Genomic DNA, 18835 nt, shown 5'->3' with positions numbered 1-18835 from the left:
CGTGATCCGCCCGCCTCGGCCTCCCAAAGTGCTGGGATTACAGGCGTGAGCCACCGTGCCCGGCCGTGACTTGCTTCTTTACTTAGCATAATGATTTGAAAGTCTGTTTATATTGTGCCATGTTATCAGTACTTTATTTTTTATAGCTGAATAATATTCCATTGTATGAATATGCCATGTTTTGTTCATTATTTCTCTGTTGATGAGCATTTGGATTGTTTCCATCTTTTAGTTATTATGAGTAATTCTGCTATGAGAATTTATGTACAATTATTTTATTTTATTCTATTATTATTATACTTTAAGTTTTAGGGTACATGTGCACAATGTGCAGGTTATTACATATGTATACATGTGCCATGCTGGTGTGCTGCATCCATTAACTCGTCATTTAGCATTAGGTATATCTCCTAATGCTATCCCTCCCCCCTCCCCCCACCCCACAACAGTCCCCAGAGTGTGATGTACCCCTTCCTGTGTCCATGTGTTCTCATTGTTCAATTCCCACCTAGGAGTGAGAACATGCAGTGTTTGGTTTTTTGTTCTTGCGATAGTTTACTGAGAATGATGGTTTCCAATTTCATCCATGTCCCTACAAGGGACATGAACTCTTCATTTTTTATGGCTGCATAGTATCCCATGGTGTATATGTGCCACATTTTCTTAATCCAGTCTATCATTGTTGGACATCTGGGTTGGTTCCAAGTCTTTGCTATTGTGAATAGTGCCGCAATAAACATACGTGTGCATGTGTCTTTATAGCAGCATGATTTATAATCCTTTGGGTATATACCCAGTAATGGGATGGCTGGGTCGAATGGTATTTCTAGTTCTGGATCCCTGAGGAGTCGCCACACTGACTTCCACAATGGTTGAACTAGTTTACAGTCCCACCAACAGTGTAAAAGTGTTCCTATTTCTCCACATCCTCTCCAGCACCTGTTGTTTCCTGACTTTTTAATGATCGCCATTCTAACTGGTGTGAGATGGTATCTCATTGTGGTTTGGATTTGCATTTCTTTGATGGCCAGTGACGGTGAGCATTTTTTCATGTGTTTTTTGGCTGCATAAATGTCTTCTTTTGAGAAGTGTCTGTTCATGTCCTTTGCCCGCTTTTTGATGGGGTTGTTTGTTTTTTTCTTGTAAATTTGTTTGAGTTCATTGTAGATTCTGGATATTAGCCCTTTGTCAGATGAGTAGGTTGTGAAAATTTTCTCCCATTCTGTAGGTTGCCTGTTCACTCTGATGGTAGTTTCTTTTGCTGTGCAGAAGCTCTTTAGTTTAATTAGATCCCATTTGTCGATTTTGGCTTCTGTTGCCATTGCTTTTGGTGTTTTAGACATGAAGTCCTTGTCCATGCGTATGTCCTGAATGGTAATGCCTAGGTTTTCTTCCAGGGTTTTTATGGTTTTAGGTCTAATATTTAAGACTTTAATCCATCTTGAATTAATTTTTGTATACAGTGTAAGGAAGGGATCCAGTTTCAGCTTTCTACATATGGCTAGCCAATTTTCCCAGCACCATTTATTAAATAGGGAATCCTTTCCCCATTTCTTGTTTTTCTCAGGTTTGTCAAAGAGCAGATAGTTGTAGACATGCGGCGTTATTTCTGAGGGCTCCATTCTGTTCCATTGATCTATATCTCTGTTTTGGTACCAGTACCATGCTGTTTTGGTTACTGTAGCCTTGTAGTATAGTTTGAAGTCAGGTAGCATGATGCCTCCAGCTTTGTTCTTTTGGCTTAGGATTGACTTGGCAATGCGGGCTCTTTTTTGATTCCATGTGAACTTTAAAGTAGTTTTTTCCAATTCTGTGAAGAAAGTCATTGGTAGCTTGATGGGGATGGCATTGAATCTATGTCCAAGATAATTTATAGATTCAATGTACAATTTTTGTGTAGACATATTTTTATTTCTCTTGGGTATATTCCTAGAGTGGAATTGCTGGATCGTATGGTTGCTATATGTGTGTTTTAGAAACTGACAGACTATTTTCCAAAGTCATCTCTCTTTTTAAAAATATTTTGGTCAATCTAGCTAAATGTCAATTTTCTTGATCTATTCAAAGAAACAGCTTTCAGTTTCATTGATTTGTTTTTCTATTTTCTATTTCATTAATTTCTGCTCTAATTTTTATTATTTTTTGCTTCTGCTTGCCTTAGGTTCAGTCCCTACTCCCCCACCCGCCTTTTTTTTAGTATCCTAAGGTGGTAGGTTGGGTTATTGATTTGAGATCACTCTTTCATCTTAATAGCTTTAAATTTTCCTTTAAATGTTGCTTTACCTGCAATCCATAAATTTTGGTATATTATGACTTCATTTTTATTGATCCGAAAGTATTTTCTGAACTTTCTTTTGGTTTCTTCTTTGACCTATTGGTTATTTAGGAGTGTGCTGTTCACGTATTTGTTAGTTTCCCCCATTTTTTCTAATTTCATTCTTTGGTGGTCAAGACATATACTTTGTATTATATCTATCCTTTTCTATTTGTTGAGATTTGTTTTATGGCTTATCATATGGCCTATCCTAGAGAATTGTCCATGTGCTTTTGAGATGAGTGTATATATTATTGTTGTCGGATGGGGTGTTCTCTAGATGCTTGTTAGGTCTAGTTGATTTATAGTAGTAAGTCTTTAATTTCCTTGTTGATTTTCTGTCTAGTTATTCTATCTGTTCTTGAAAGTCAGGTAGTGAGGTCTCCAACTATTGTTGTTGAGTTTCATTTCTCCTTTTATTTCTGTAAGTTTTTGCTTCATGTATTTTGATGCTTCATTATTTGATGCATATATACTTATAATGGCTATATCTTCCTGAAGGACTGAAACTTTTGATTATAAAATGTCCCTGTTTATCTCTAGTACCACTTTTTGTTCTCAACTCTATTTTGTCTGATATTAGTATCACAATTCATTTCCAGCTTGCTTGTGGTTGAATTTGCATGATATTTCTTTATTCATTCTTTTAATTTACTTATGTCATTAAATCTAGAATGTGTTTCCTATAGACAGAATATAGTTGGGTCATATTTTTTTTTGTAGTCTTACAACCCCTGCGTTTTTATTGAGTTGTGTAATGTATTCATACTTAATGTTGTTTATTATTATTGTAGTTGTATTTACATCTACCCTTTTACTTTTCATTTCTATATGTTTCATGCCTTTTTTGTTGATCTGCTCTTCTTTTTCATTAAGTAAATGTTTTTTATCTGGCATTTTAATTTCTTTAATGATTTTTTTCACTATATTTTTTGATATTTTTATTTTAGCGGTTATTCTAGGGCTTGCCATATACATCTTAATTTATCAGAATCATCTTTTGGTATGTACTAGCTTAATTCCAGTGGTATATAGATATAGAAATATTACCCCTATAAGGCTATATTCTCTTATCCCCCTTTTTTGTGGCATAACTGCTATACATTTATACCAATTAATATTGCAAACCAAATGACACATTATCATTATTATTTTGTTATATTTAATTAGTTCCATAGCTTAATATACCTTTGCTACCACACATCTCCTTTGTGCTGATGTTGGTAAATATATTACACATATATTACAATTCTTTAAGTTATAAGTCCAACATTATGTTGTATACATAATTATTTTATACCATTGCTTTTTAAATCAGTTTTAAGAAGAAAGAAACTTAAGCATGTATACTTTTATTTTTATTCCTAATTACCTTTACCAGTAGTTTTCTTTGGTCTTATGGATTTAAATTACCAGCTGGGGTCACTTGCTTTCAGCCTGAAGAACTTCCTTTAGTATTTCTTTTAAGGTAAATCTACCTGCAATGAATTGCTTTTGTTTGGTTGTAGTATTTAAAGTGAACTGTAACATTTATGCACACATTTCATAAGAGTAATAATTTAGAAGTCTCCACAACAAAGTGAAATTTTTATTGACACATAATAATCTAGCCATGTCCAAGATTTATAGTAATTCAGATATTTGAATTTACAAGTACATTTTAATTGGCCGAAGTTTTTGCATACATTGGGCCGGTAAACATATTTGAATCCTGATTCATCCTACTTCTTTAGGGCACAGAAATGTCTCACTGGCAAGGAAAGGAAAGAGAAATGAATCTTGTAGAGAGGGCTCCATTTAAAAATAAGTCTCAATTTCTCATTTGATTTTGATAGAAATGTGTTAAAGCTGAATGATGGAATTAACACCAAGTCCGATGTGAGAAAAACCAAACAAACAAAAAACCACTTTTAAGGCCGGGCGCGGTGGCTCATGCCTGTAATCCCAGCAATTTGAGAGGCTGAGGCGGGTGGATCACCTGAGGTCAGGAGTTTGAGACCAACCTGGCCAACATGGTGTAACCCTGTCTCTACTAAAAATACAAAAATTAGCTGGACATGGTGTTGGGTACCTGTAATCTCAGCTACTTGGGAGGCTGAGGCAGGAGAATTGCTTGAACCCGGGAGGCAGAGTTTGCAGTGAGCTGAGATTGTGCCACACTCCAGCCTGGGCAACGTGAGTGAAACTCCATTTAAAAAAAAAAACCTTTATCCGTGGAATGTGAATCCTTTAAAATTTTCAGGCCCAGAGAGGCCTTATGATGAGATAGCAATCAAGTCCTACTCCCCCAGCCCCCGCACCTTTTGAGCTATGTACTATGTATTCATCCCTTGAAACTGCTATTGCCACGAGTAGCTGTAAATTAACCTAATAATGCTGTACTGGGCACTATAACCCAAACCCTATAGCTTAACAATGTATAGCCAATCAATAGTGTATGTTATTTAATGTAAATTCTTTGTAAACAACTCAGAAACTGCTTCTTTTTGTTTAAAAATCTGCTGGTGACTACTGTTAATAGAAATGTATATTCAGAGAAACTTGAATCTATGCCCCTGGGTTACAATCCTCAAGCTTGGCCCAAATAAACTCTGTACTTTTATTTTTTAAAAAAATGCCTCATTGAAATTAATACACAGATCTTTTTACATAGAGTTTGTGTCTCTGATGACTATGCAGAAGTGGGTAGCATCAAAAGTATACCCAAAAGCATTTAAAACACTTGTTTTATTTTGCTAAAGGTTAGATTTCTGACTTTGACAGTTTATATATTTTTTCAGACCAAAAAAGACACATTAAAAAGTTATATACTTATCAAATTTGTATTTTTGATTTCAGGTAGTATTATATCATTTCTAGTAATTATTCAGTTGGTACTGATAGGATTATTTAAGAAGTCAAATGGAAAGTCTAGAGCTGTGAATACTTTCTATTGTGTTGTGGAGTATTGTATGTGAAGACAAATCTACATGTGCCTGAAGGCAAATTTAGTCTTTTATTTGTTATCTGAGAACTCTGAGTTTGTTGGTATGCATGGAGTACTGCTTTAATACTTATATTTAGTAATTTTATTAATGAAAGGCAATATCCTGAGGGGCAATGATTCTTATATCCTCTTTTTAATATTAATTGATTTAATATATTGCCAACTCTAATACTGATCCTTCCAATCCCATGAGTGGCCTTTCTGAAGTAATCTGACATGTTTAATGCATTATAATGATAATAATGACAATTACTTGGTTTTCTTTTATGCATTTCTTCTGAGGAGCTCAAAGCACCTTAGGCCTTTTTTATATAATTAATTTTTATAAAATATTTATAATTTGGTAAAACTCACATAGGAGAGGATATACACTTAAGAAAGAGCAGTACTTCTATAACCCAGAGCTAAGATACCATGGTCTAGTATTAAAAACATATTGAAATATTTAAGTTGTATTTTCATGTGTGTCTCTGGGTTCCACATAGGCTCTAGGCTAAAATTTTGTACCCATTTTCTACTTCTTTTTTCTTTATCTACCTCTTGCAAACTGAGATATCCAACTCAACTGACCAATTCCAGTAAACATTTTCGTTAGTCAGTAGACAATTGTCCAATAGAAAATTTCATTCCAACATGTTAATTCTATAGTAACATTAAGAATCAGTCCTTACTATACCTAATTTTGAGATACTGTGAGTAAATAAGATTAATATATATACGAAGTCACACATATACACAGATACACATAGACTTAGACATAGTTCAATAAAGGGAGGATAAAGATTCTTTTGTAGACTCAGTGATACAGGAGGTAGACAGAAATTATTTAGGCAGATAGTGAGGGTAAAAGAGTCCTTAGCAAAGCTTCCCTTCTCACAAAAAGCAGCACAAGAGATTATTTTTTTCCTAGCAAAGAGCAGCCTGAAAAGTTGAACTGCAAACGTAGAGAAACAAGCTGGGAGCTTGGATGGGCAAATGCTGCCAGCTGTGCCAACAGAAAAGGGCTACCTGGGGGCCAGGCATATCCAGTGTGGAGGGTCCATCTTCCCTTTTTTTGTTACCACATGTACAGTAAAGGAATGGCAACATGTTGCTGGCCAGGCAGATAATCCATCTGCATAATAAAAGACTAGGGTGGGGTGGCCATAAATTCACACCCTGTACAAATAGCATGCCTAGTCCTAACCGGTTTTTTGAGCCTTATGCAAATGGTATACCTGGTCTAACCAATCTTTTGTGCCCTATATAAATTAGACACTGCTTTCTCAAGCTCATCTATAAAACCTCCTGTATTTCACCACAGAACTGGCAACCCATTTCTCTGGGACCCCTCTCTGCTGCAGAGAGCTCTTCTCTTTATTTCACCTATTAAACTTCCACTCCTAACCTCACTCTCTGTGTGTCCACACCCTTGATTTCCTAGACATGAGATGATGAACCTCAAGTACCACCCCAGACAACAAGGCTGCTTCATCAGGACACAAACCTGCCTGTACCAGGACCTCTGATCTGTGTGCAGGTATGTGAATGTATAGAAATATGTATTTTTGCTTTAAGAAATTGGTGTGCTACATGGCAAGATATATGTAAGTTTTGGTGGAAAATAATCATTTCAATATATAATGGTAAGGAAATACAACATATTATAAAGAGAAGATTTAGTCAGATATATGATCATGAAGACTTTGACAAATCAGATTTCATAATTTAAGAGAAAATGTAACTATGTTACTTTCATGGGATGAATAATGTTCCCCCCAAACCTATATGTTGAGGGTCTAACTTCTAGTACCTCAAAATCTGACTGTATTTGGTGATAAATCTTTTAAAGGAAATTAAGTTAAAACAGGGTCATTAGGATGGGTCCTAATCCAATACGACTGATATCCTCATTAGAAAAGGACACACAGACAAAGGGATGACCATTTAAGGGCACAATGAGAAGGTAGCCCTCTGCAAGCCATGGAAAAAACCAAACCTGCTGATACCTTGATCTTGAACTTGAATCCTCCAGAATGGTGAGAAAATAAATTTCTGTTGTCTGAGCTACCCAGTCTGTGATAATTCATATGACAACCCTCTCAAACAAATACAGTTACTAAGATGACAGTTTGTTTAAGGAGATTCAGCTCAAAAAGAATGGAAGACTCCAACAAGTACAATTGTCAACAATCTCAGAAGGAAGTGTAAGTAGTTAATTCTATATGTCAGCTTGACTGGGCTAGTGGGGCCCAGATTAAACATTAATTCTAGGTATTTCTGTGAGGGTGTTTCTGGATGGGATTAGCATTAGAATTGGTTGACTCAGCAAAGTAGATTGTCCTCCCCAATGTGGGTGGACTTCATTGAATTTGTTGAGAAGGAGAAGAATTATCTCCTTTTTGCCTCCTGCCTTCCTGTAGAGTTGGGACATTAGTCTTCACTTCCTCACTTGGATTGAAATTTACACCATAGGCTTCTTGGTTCTCAGGCCTTTGGACCCAACCTGGAATTATACCACCAGCTTTCCTGGGTCTCCAGCTTGCAGATTGTGGGATTCTCAGCCTCCATAATTGTGTGAGCTAATTTTGTATAGTAAATATCTTCATATATATGTGTCTATGTGTTTGTGTGTGTGTGTATATATATAAATATATGTGTGTATATTTATATATCCATATCCTATTGGGGATCCTATATATATATATATCGTATTATATATATACACATATGTATTATATACATATTGTATATGTATATACAATATATCTATACACACACTCACACATACATACACACATACATATATACTTTATTTGTTCTATTTCTCTGGAGAACCCTGACTAATAAAGAAAGAAAGCTCTAAATCTAACAAAAGCAGAAAAAAGTACAGTAAGAGAAGCATAATTCATATGAAAATATTCCACAATTAAAGTTTTATTATATCCTGTGTTTTTTCTGTGTGCTGTTACTAGTGTGTTTTGTAACTTCAGATGATTTCTTATTGCTCACTAACATCCTTTTCTTTCAGACTGAAGAACTCCCTTTAGCATTTCTTGTAAAACAGGTTTGGTGTTGATGAAATCCCTCAGCTTTGGTTTTTCTGAGAAGGTCTTGATTTCTTCTTCATGCTTAAAGAATATTTTCATCAGATACACTACTCTAGGGTAAAAGTTTTTTTCCTTCAGCATATTAAATATGTCATGCCACTCTTTCCTGGCCTGTAAGATTTCCACTGAATAGTCTGCTGCCAGACATATCGGAGCTCCATTGTATGTTATTTGTTTCTCTTCTCTTTCTGGTTTTAGTATCCTTTCTTTATATTTGACCTTTAGCAGTCTGATTATTAAATGCCTTGAGGTGGTCTTTGTTGGGTTAAATCTGCTTGGTGTTCTATAATCTTTTCGTAATTGAATATTGGTATCTTTCTCAAGGTTTGGGAGGTTTTCTGACATCCCATTGAGTAAACTTCCTATCCCATCTCTTTCTCTACCTCCTGTTTAAGGCCAATAACTCTTAGATTTGCCCTTTTTGAGGCTATTATCTAGATCTTGTAGGCATGTTTTATTGTTTTTTATTATTTTTTCATTTTGTCTCCTCTGTGTATTTTCAAATAGCCTATCTTCAAGCTCATTAATTCTTTATTCTGCTTGATCAATTCTGCTATTAAGAGACTCTGATGCATTCTTCAGTGTGACGGTTGCATTTTTCAATACCAGAGTTTCTGCTTTATTCCTTTTTATTAATTCTATCTCTTTGTCAAATTTGTCTGATAGAATCCTGAATTCCTTCTGTATGGTATCTTGAATTTCTTTGAGTTTCCTCAATACAGCTATTTTGAATTCTCTGTCTAAAAGTTCATGTATCTTTGTTTCTCCAGGATTTGTCCCTGGTGCCTTATTTAGTTCAATTGCTGAGGTCATGTTTTCCTGGAGGGTTGTTTGTCTGCATCTGGGCATTGAAGAGTTAGGCATTTACTGTAGTCTTCATAGTCTGGGCTTATTTGTGCCTGCCTTTCCTAAGAAGGGTTTCCAGGTGTTCAAAGGGACTTGAGCCCCAATACCCTAATATCACTGTGGTTCTTGCAGACTCATAGAGGTACCACCTTGGTGGTCTCTGATAAGGTCTGGAAGAATTCTCTGGACTATGAGGCAGAGACTGTTCTTCTTTTCCCTTACTTTCTCCCAAACAGAGTCTCTGTCTCTATGTTCAACTTCCTGGAACTGGGGATAGGGGGACACAAGCACCCCTGTGGCCACCAACATTAGAACTGCACTGGTTAAGACCTGAAGCCAGCACAGCATGGGTCTCATCCAAGGCCTGCTGTAATCACTACCTGGCTACCACTTAAGTTCACTCAAGACCCTAGGGCTCTACAATCAGCAGGTGGCAAACGGCCAGGTTTATGTCCCTCCCTTTAGGGCTGTGAATTCCCCTAGGTCCTGCTTGGGTCCAGAGATGCTATCTGGGTGCCAGGGATTGAAGTCAAGAACCGTAGAAATTTACCTGGCCTCTATTCTATTGCAGCTAAGCTGGCATTCAAACTACAAGACAAAGTCCTTCCCTCTCTTCCTTTCCCTTTCCACAGCCAGCAGAGCCTCTCTTTGTGGCTACCACCACCACTAACCCATGGGTGGTTCTGCCAGGCCACTGCCAGTGTTCACTTAAAACCAAGAGCTCTTCAGTCATCTTAGGGTGAATGTTGGCAGGCCCGGGACTCACCCTTCAGGGCAGTGGGCTCCCTTTTGGCCAAGGGCAGGTCCAGAAATGCTGACCAAAAGCCTAGGCCTGGACTCAGGTACCCAAGAGCCTGCTTGATGCTCTTTCCTACTGTGGCTGAACTGGTACCTAAGGTACATGACAGAGTTTTCTTTACTTTTCCACCACTTTTCTCCAACAGAAGGAGTCTTTCACTCTAGCCATTGCAGCTGTGTTGGGGTACATATGGAGCTAGCACATCTCAGAGCCCAACGCCCGTGGTGTACTCCTTGGGTATCATTGTTGGCTATTCAGGGCCCAGAGGCTCTTTAGTCAGCAGGTAATGAATCCTGTCAGGTCTCTATTGCGACAGGGCAACATTGAGTTCAATGTGAAGTCCCCCAGTTGCTGTGCTTTCCCTTTTCCAAGTGAACAGATTTCTCCACCTTGTGTGGTGCCTACTGGGTGATGGGGAAGGGATGGCACAAGCACTCCCTTAACCATCCTGACTGGTACCTCATTAGGATGCATTCTCCTGCCCCCTACCACCACCCAGTCTACTGTCTATGTTCCCAGCCCAGAATTAGAACTTGTTTAGGAATTACAGTCCTTGTAGCCTAGACTGCCCTTCAAGTTTACTTAGGGCCCGAGAATAATCCAGCCCTTGGTGGCAAGGCTTCCTGGAAATCAAGCTCCAGCAATTGGGGTGGATGATTCCCCTCTGGCTAGGGCCAGCCCAAATGCTCCCGCGGTGGGTGGACGTCAGCTCAATACAGCCTGGTCCTGCTTTCCGCTATGTCAGGGCAGCACTGAGTTCAATGCAAAGCCTCACAATTGCTGTGCTCTTCCTCTCCCAAGTGCCCAGATTCTTTGAGGTGCCCAGTCTCAGCCTGGGGATTGGGGAAGGATAGAGTTGGTGATTCAATGTCTCTTTCAGTGATGTGAAGTTAAAACCAGGTACTGTGATTGCTGAAGTGATTTTTGGTTCTTGTGATGGTGCTTTTTGTTTGTAGTTGTTAAAATTTGGTGTTCCTGGCCGGGTGCGGTGGCTCACGCCTGTAATCCCAGTACTTTGGGAGGCCGAGGCAGGCGGATCACAAGGTCAGGATTTCTAGACCAGTCTGGCCAACATAGTGAAACCCTGTCTCTACTAAAAATACAAAAAAATTAGCTGGGCGTGGTGGTGTGCGTCTGTAATCCCAGCTACTCGGGAGTTTGAGGCAGGAGAATTGCATGAACCCTGGAGTCAGAGGTTGCAGTGAGCTGAGATCACGCCATTGCACTCCAGCCTGGGCGACAGAGTGAGACTCAGTCTCAAAAAAACAAAAACAAAAACAAAAAAAATCTGGTGTTCCTGCAGCGGGGACAAACAGTGTAGGCTTCTATTCAGTCATCTTGCTCTGCCTCCTCAATTTGTTTATTAGTTCTTATAATTGTTGGTGGAGTCTTTAGGTTTTTCTATATATAAGATTATGTCATCAACAAATTGTGACAATCTCACTTCTTTCTTTTCTATTTGAATGCCTTTCAGTTTTCTTTTGCTTAACTGTTCTGGCCAAGAATTTCAGTATGTTAAACTTGATCTTTGTCATGTTCCCAATGTCATAGGAATGGCCTTTGACTCTTCACCATTAAGATTTTAACTGTGTGCTTGTCATATATGGCCTTTATTGTGTTGAGGACCGTTACTTTTGCACCTACTTTGTTGAGAGTTTTTACCATGAAATAACGTTGAATTTTGTCATATACCTTTTCTAAATATATTGAGATGATGATATGGTTTCTGTCCTTTTTGTTCTGTTAATGCGATATATCAAATGTATCAATTTATGTATGTTGCACTAGTCTTGCATTTTAGAAATAGAGTCCTCTTGATCATGGTGAATGATCCTTTTAATGTACAGACACATGGTTTGCTAGTATTTCGTTGAGGATTTTTGCATCTAAGTTTATCTTTGATATTGACTGTAATTTTTTTTTAAACGTGTATGTTTACATTTCCAACTATAAACTTCTCCTTAGTACTCTTTACTGGATCCCATTAATTTTGGTGTGTTTTTATTTTCATTTGTCTCAAGGTATTTTTAAAATTTTCTTGTTACTTATTTGACTTACTGGTTGTTTAAGAGTGTGTTAATTTTCTTATGTATTTGTGGATTTTCCAGTTTCCTTGTACTATTGATTTCTAGTTTCATTTCATTGTCATTGGAAAAGATACTTGTATGGTTTCAATCTTCTTGTATTTGTTAAGACCTGTTTTGTGTCCTTACATGTGGTCTATCCTAGAAAATATTCTATGTATACTATAAAAGAATGTATACTTTGCTGTTATTAGGTGGATTATTCTGTACATATCTGTTGGGTTCTATTGGTATATAATGTTGTTCAGGTCCCTATTTCCTTGTTGATTTTCCAGTTGTTGTTCTTTCCATTGTTGAAAGTGGTGTACTGAAGTCTCCTATTAGTATTGGGTTGCTGTCTATTTCTCCTTCAATTCTGTCGAAGTTTGTTTTATATATTTAGGAGCTCTGGTTTAGTACATAAATATTTATAATTGTTAGATCTTCTTGGTGAATTGACCCTTTTATCATTATATAATATCCTTGTTCATGTCTTATAATAGTTTTCAAATTAAAATCTGATTTTATCTGATATTATTATAGTTATTCCTACCCTCTTTCAAGGTATTTGGTCACTTCAGACAATTTGATTGTAATGTACCATTTTCACAGAATACCTTTTTTTATCCTTTCACTTTCAGCCTATGTGTGTCCTTGGATCTAAAATAAGTCTCTTATAGAAAATATATAGTTGAATCCTGGTTTTAAATTTATCAATCTGTAACTTTTGATTGGGGAGTTTTATCCATTTAGATTTAAATTAATTACTGATAGGGAAGGAGTTACTATTTCCATTTTTAATTGTTTATTGTCTGTCTCGTAGATTTTTGTCTTTTCCTTTCTCACTACCTTTCTTTGTGTTTCATTGATTTTTTTTGTGGCAATATGCTTTGATTTTCTTTTCATTTTCTCTCATGTATATTTTAAACATATTTTCTTTGTTGTAACCATTGCATTTACATAAAACATCTTCAAGTTATAAGCCTATTTTAAACTGATAACAACTTAACTTCAATTACATACAAAAACTCTACTCCTCTACAGCACCATACCCTCACTTTATGTAATTGATGTCACAAATTACATTTTTATATAATTTTTACACAATATCATAGATTTATAATTTCTTCAAAATGTTTTTGTCATTTAAAACAGTAGCCCAAGTTATATCTTTCTTGTTTAAAGTCAAGGGGAAAAAAGCATGATATCTCTGTATAATATTAGCAAATATCCACAGATTCTCTCCATGTTTGGTTCTCATGCCCAATGCTAAAACTATTACTGTGCCCAGGGAAACTGGGATCCTCCAGTTGTCCATTCATCACTCACATGCTCTCCCTGAGACTCAGCTGTTTTTAAAGCACATAGAAAGAAATAAAGAAAATAGAGTTGACTGCTCCTCTCAAGTAAAATAAGAATACTTTAACCAAAGAATGGGAGTTGGTGCTTGATTTTCAAAAAATTCTGACTATAAGCAGAAATATTTGTGACTGAGTTTTGACACCTTTAACCTAGGGATACCAAAATTGATTTCAAAATCTATAACCTTTCCAGTCATAGTCTTGTTTTATGTTCAGCAGTTTAAGGGAGTGACTTTTGACCAAGGGTGTAAGTTTTATATTTTGGACTAATCAGTGTTACTGTCTTGCTCACTATAGTGTTACCTCAAGTGACTTCTCCTGACTTAGGTCTGCCTCTATTAATGACCTATTAAGAACAGTCACTGTTCACAGTTTGAAATATAATGTACTTCTTTAAGGATAAACATAAAATTATATGTTAATTTTAAAAAAACCAAATTTGCCCAATTACAGAATGGAAAAGGTAGAATGAAGAAAATATCACAAATATCTTCAAATAGTTAAAAAAATTGTTCCAGGAAAAAGGCTGGCTAATTTTATACAGAAGCATATATTATTTGACTTGCTATAAATAAAAGCTTCCTAATAATTAGAACTGTTCAATCAGAAACTGAAATTGATTGCAGCGGTGTGAACTAGAATTTATTGCAGTGGTTTCTCTCAATGGGAAGTTTTAGAAACAATAGAGAAGATCTTTCAGGATTTTATGGAGGAAGAGTCTTTCACTGTATGGTTTGGGTAATACGACTTCTGGGCTTTCCTTTAAAATTGTGTGATTGTCCATGCCAATTTTCAAACTAAGCTACATATTTTAAATGAAATACAGCATAGGGCTGATATGTTTCTACATTCAAATTTTATTCATATCTGCTTATATTCTGAACAAAAAGATAGCTTCTAAGTTCTAGAAATTTAAACATTAAAACTTCAAAAGGTAGGGTTTTTGTTTTTTACAATCTCATAATCAACAGCCAGTGTATACAAATGAAAAGAAAATTATAAATTGGTAAAAATAAAGTGTGGGCTTATATGGGTTAGCACTTTATTAAAATGTTAATAGTAATTCTGAAGTTTTAGTAAGGGAATAAAAGTACTGACTATGATATAATATGTTGACTTCCATTGAATAAGTGATTTTACTGGATCTAGATGGCAATGTAAATATAACAAAATTTTTGAATTTATTCCTGCTTCCTCAAAGCCTAAAATTTATCCTGGTAGAAATATTCCTTAAAAAATTTACAATTTTATTGGTTTTTCTGTAGTCAAGATTTCCAAATTTCTAATGTGGAGTTTTCATTATTCACTGTGAGTGTTATATTGACTCTTTAGTGGAAAGCATACCTATTGAATGAATAGGTCTATGATAACAGCATGAAGATTTCTGGTGATACACTACATGCTACTAGAAAAAGTAAAAGCATGGATAAGATACTAAATATTGAAACTAATGGCATATATTACCCTAGGCAAGGAAAAAAGCAAATGAAAAATTAGCTTTTTATTTCTGACACAAAACTATCATTGAATTTAAATCATGTTGTGATGGAGATTATAAAATGAATACCTTAATGACAATGCTTGTAATGCTATTTTGTTTGATTGTGTTTATTTGTTGAATTAATAAGCCTTTGAGAGCACTCTATTAGTATCTAGGGTTCATTAGAAGTATATTTTGCAATTTCTCGGTTGTAAATTCCTTATAATAATTTGACATGTAAATATAATTTATATAGAGAGATTTAGATCCAATTTAACACCTGTTGAATAATTGGTTCTGTGATTTAAAAATTATTTTAGCATATATCTACTTTTAGTTTCATATAATTAGTTTGATAAATAAACACTGAACTGAATTAACTGTATAATTGAATTTCATTATATTTATCTGAGCTCTGCTGTGCTGTATAAATCACATAGAAAGTTAATGTATCAGATATGTTTTCTGTTTCATAGTTCTTGTTTCTGTTTCTTGACAGTCAAAACTTGTAAAAAGTAATTGAAACAGTAGTAGCCTTTTACTAGAGATAATTCTAATTTGTAGCTATTAACTCTTACTTGAGAATTTTTAAGGCCAAAAAGTGTTTCCAAATATAAAATTTATTCCTGTGACAATGTATTTTTTTGTTAAATTATTTCCTGGTACATCTAAGTTTTACAACAATTAGTAAATACTTTCATTATTTAAGAGTATTGGCTTGTTTGGGGAAAATATTAGTATTGTGTTTCTTAGGAAAGAATAGTTCTCTCAACTCAATAGGGAACAGCTTCAAAAGTGTTCTATATCTCCTATACCAACACTGAAAGCTAATTATTATTCTTTTCTTAGGGCAAGTGGTATCTTACCTAATTTTCTACTATCTTCTAAGTTTATGAAAAGTTAGATTCTATTTTAATTTGTTGGTATGTCTCTTTCAAAAATTTCATATTAAGTATCTAAAATTGGGTTTTGCTATGTTTAAGCTATGAGAACAGAGATAATTTGATGTGAATACCTTTAGTTTGTGTTTAAATTCTTTATATTCAAATTATATCAATTTAAAGAAGTATTTTTCAAGCTTGATGTTAATTTGAATCTTGGTTTTAGACATTCAGATTAATTTTTCTCCTTTATCTTCTGAATGTTCTGGTGCTTACTGTAGTCAATCCTCTTGATATTTTTTTCATTTATATTTTTCTACAACAGATAGCTTGACTTCTTTCTATTGTTCTTTTAATTGCCAGGGTGGAAAAAGAAGAGGATGTAGCATTTTATTGTAAATACATTGAGTCTATTGTTGATTAGGTTTGGCTACTGAACTTCCTCGTACAGGTTCTTTTTGTGAAATTGGTAATTACAAAATATCTGTCTATGCTTCTAAACTCAATGCCATTTTTTAAAAGTTTTTAATTTTCTTCAATTTCTGAAAATACCATTAGACTAATGGATTTTATATAGGTAGCTTCAATGTCTTTCTTGTCTATGAATATATTCCTTTGAATGAGGAAAACTTACTTTTGTTAGACACTTATCTCAGACAATAATTTGTAAACTTGACCATGCTAAATTTGTATTTTGCCCCAGAGTTGGTATTTTTATGATAACTCTGTTTTGTTTACACATATTATTTCTCAATACTCCATGCAATTTTTTTTTTCTATAAGTGTGGCATCAAAATAAAAGTTATACCATACAAAGTGAAACAGGTAAGGAATGCTTTATTTAAGACTACCGCAACAGGGGAGAAAGGCCAGAGCTAAGTTTGACCTCAACGTCACTTAAGCAGAGAGGATAGGGTTTTATGAGTTCTGGGGTGAGCTAGTGCAAAAGTCCTGTAGGACATTAGGGGAAAGTCATAAGCCATCTGTATTAGTCAGGGTTCTCTAGAGGGACAGGACTAATAGGATAGATGTATATTTGAAGGGGAGTTTATTAAGGACTATTGACTCATGATCACAAGGTGAAATTCCACAACAGGCTGTCTGCAAGCTGAGGAGCAAGGAAGCCAGTCTGAGTCCCAAAACCTCAAAAGTAGGGAAGCCGACAGTGCAGCTTTCAGTCAGTGGCTGAAGGCTGAGCACTCCTGGCAAACCACTGGTGTAAGTCCAAGAGTCCAAAAGCTGAAGAACTTGGAGTCTGGTGTTCCAGGGCAGGAAAACATCCAGCATGGGAGAAAGATGAAGGCTGGAAGACTCAGCCTGTCTAGTCCTTCCATGTTTTCTTGCTTTATTCTAGCTGCACTGGCAGCTGATTAGATGGTGCCTGCCCAGATTGAGGGTGGGTCTGCCTCTCCCAGTAAACTGACTCAAATATTAGTTTCCTTTGGCAACACCCTCACAGATACACCCAAGAACAATACTTTGCATCCTTTAATCCAATCACGTTGACACTCAATATTAACTATCACACCATCTGTGTTTTCTCATTGGCTTTATGTGAAGGTAAAATGAAACTCTTATATCTTTATGACAAAATGTAGTTTTATGACATAGCCAGACACCCATTGAAGTTAGACTCCTTCCCTCTCACAGAAAATAGGAGACCGAGTGCTATCTTCTTTGATGATGACATGTCGAAGACATGACTCTCAGGTCCTTGAAAAAAAAATTTCTGGGTTATAAAACTGTCAGGAAGCTTTTAAAAAGATCTATATCTCAAAGGGTCAGAGAAATAATTTACAATTTAAAGTTTTCTAAAAGAAACACTCTGAGAAAAGGGAGGTAAGAACCTACAGTGAAGAATAAGCCTATGTAAAGTTTAGTCAAACTGAGGCAAATATTAGGACCATGTTGGTCAGTGGCATTATTAATTAAATACATAGTGCATCTTCAAATTTTTATAGGTTTAAAAACTTATAAAAGTACTTCTTTATTTACTACAGGAATTAAGCCATTCTCATGAACCTTAAGATTTGTATACGCATATATCAGTTATTATTTTAAGGATAATTTATTTAAACATCATTTAATTATAAAAGCAGTATATAAATTTATAATGATAGAAATCTAAGATAACATCTTGCAGAGTTTGTTTGAAAAACAAATTACAGCTATAAGCACAAACCGGAAAGCTGCTACTGCTGTTTCTTGTGAGCACTGTATAGGTTGACACATTAGTGTTTGAATTTACAGAGTATTTTCATTCTCTCTTTATTCTTTCAACAAAACTCCTAGCTAAAGTTTGTACTAAGTTTGTAACCTTGGGCAAGTTTTCTAGCATCTTGGGACTTCATTTTAGAATTAGATTTTCTGTTTAAACATAATATTTAATAATACAATTATCTTTCAGGGCAGTTTTATTGCTGAAATGAGGTAATTTCTTTATTGAGGAAATATTTTTTAAGCACTAAGGTTGTAGGAGCTATTGCAGTAGCTGGAAAAGAAAACATTGTACCATTTAGGTGGGTTGCAATCCAATTTTTGTCAAAATAAATATGTAGCTTCTATTGGATACTAATAAGGGCAACACATAAATGCACTAGAATGGAAGTTACAGAGGGACAGGCACCTGACCATCTTGTTCACATGTGAATTCTCAATAGTAAACAATAAATAATCTGTTTATTTAAAATTTTGTGCAAAATTTTTGCAGCGCAGTGGAGCTCAGTGAAGGACAGTGGAGGATATCATTATATTCTATCTGAAACTTTGACTAGCTACTATACTTTCTAGAGCCTTGACTAGCTGCACATTCGGTAACTATACTCCATAACCCCATTACCCAGGTTTACTGCATTTGTAATTTGCTTATGTTTTTATCTCTTATCAAATGATAAACAATTTGAAAACTCCACATATTTTAGCTACTCATCTAGAGGTAAAATAACAGATGTTTTCCTAATTGGTTAGTGTTTGAATATCTTCAAGTGCTTTAAATACAGTTGTGTGTTGTTTAATC

General features: G+C 35.4%; 1 long non-coding RNA gene across 2 annotated transcripts in view; it reads left to right on the top strand.

Moving 5' to 3' along the window:
- The window catches only part of LOC107975697 (uncharacterized), a 424270-nt gene that overhangs the window by 279986 nt on the left and 125449 nt on the right, over positions 1-18835 (top strand). For both annotated transcript variants that reach the window (XR_010158344.1, XR_010158343.1), the window contains one exon: positions 6724-6819. This is a non-coding gene — a long non-coding RNA (uncharacterized LOC107975697). The remainder of the gene's footprint in view (positions 1-6723; positions 6820-18835) is intronic.

This window comes from Pan troglodytes, chromosome 6 (assembly GCF_028858775.2).
Source record: "Pan troglodytes isolate AG18354 chromosome 6, NHGRI_mPanTro3-v2.0_pri, whole genome shotgun sequence".
NCBI lineage: Eukaryota > Metazoa > Chordata > Mammalia > Primates > Hominidae > Pan > Pan troglodytes.
The sequence above is the reverse complement of the archived record's forward strand: the minus strand, read 5'-3'. Positions and strand labels throughout refer to the sequence as shown.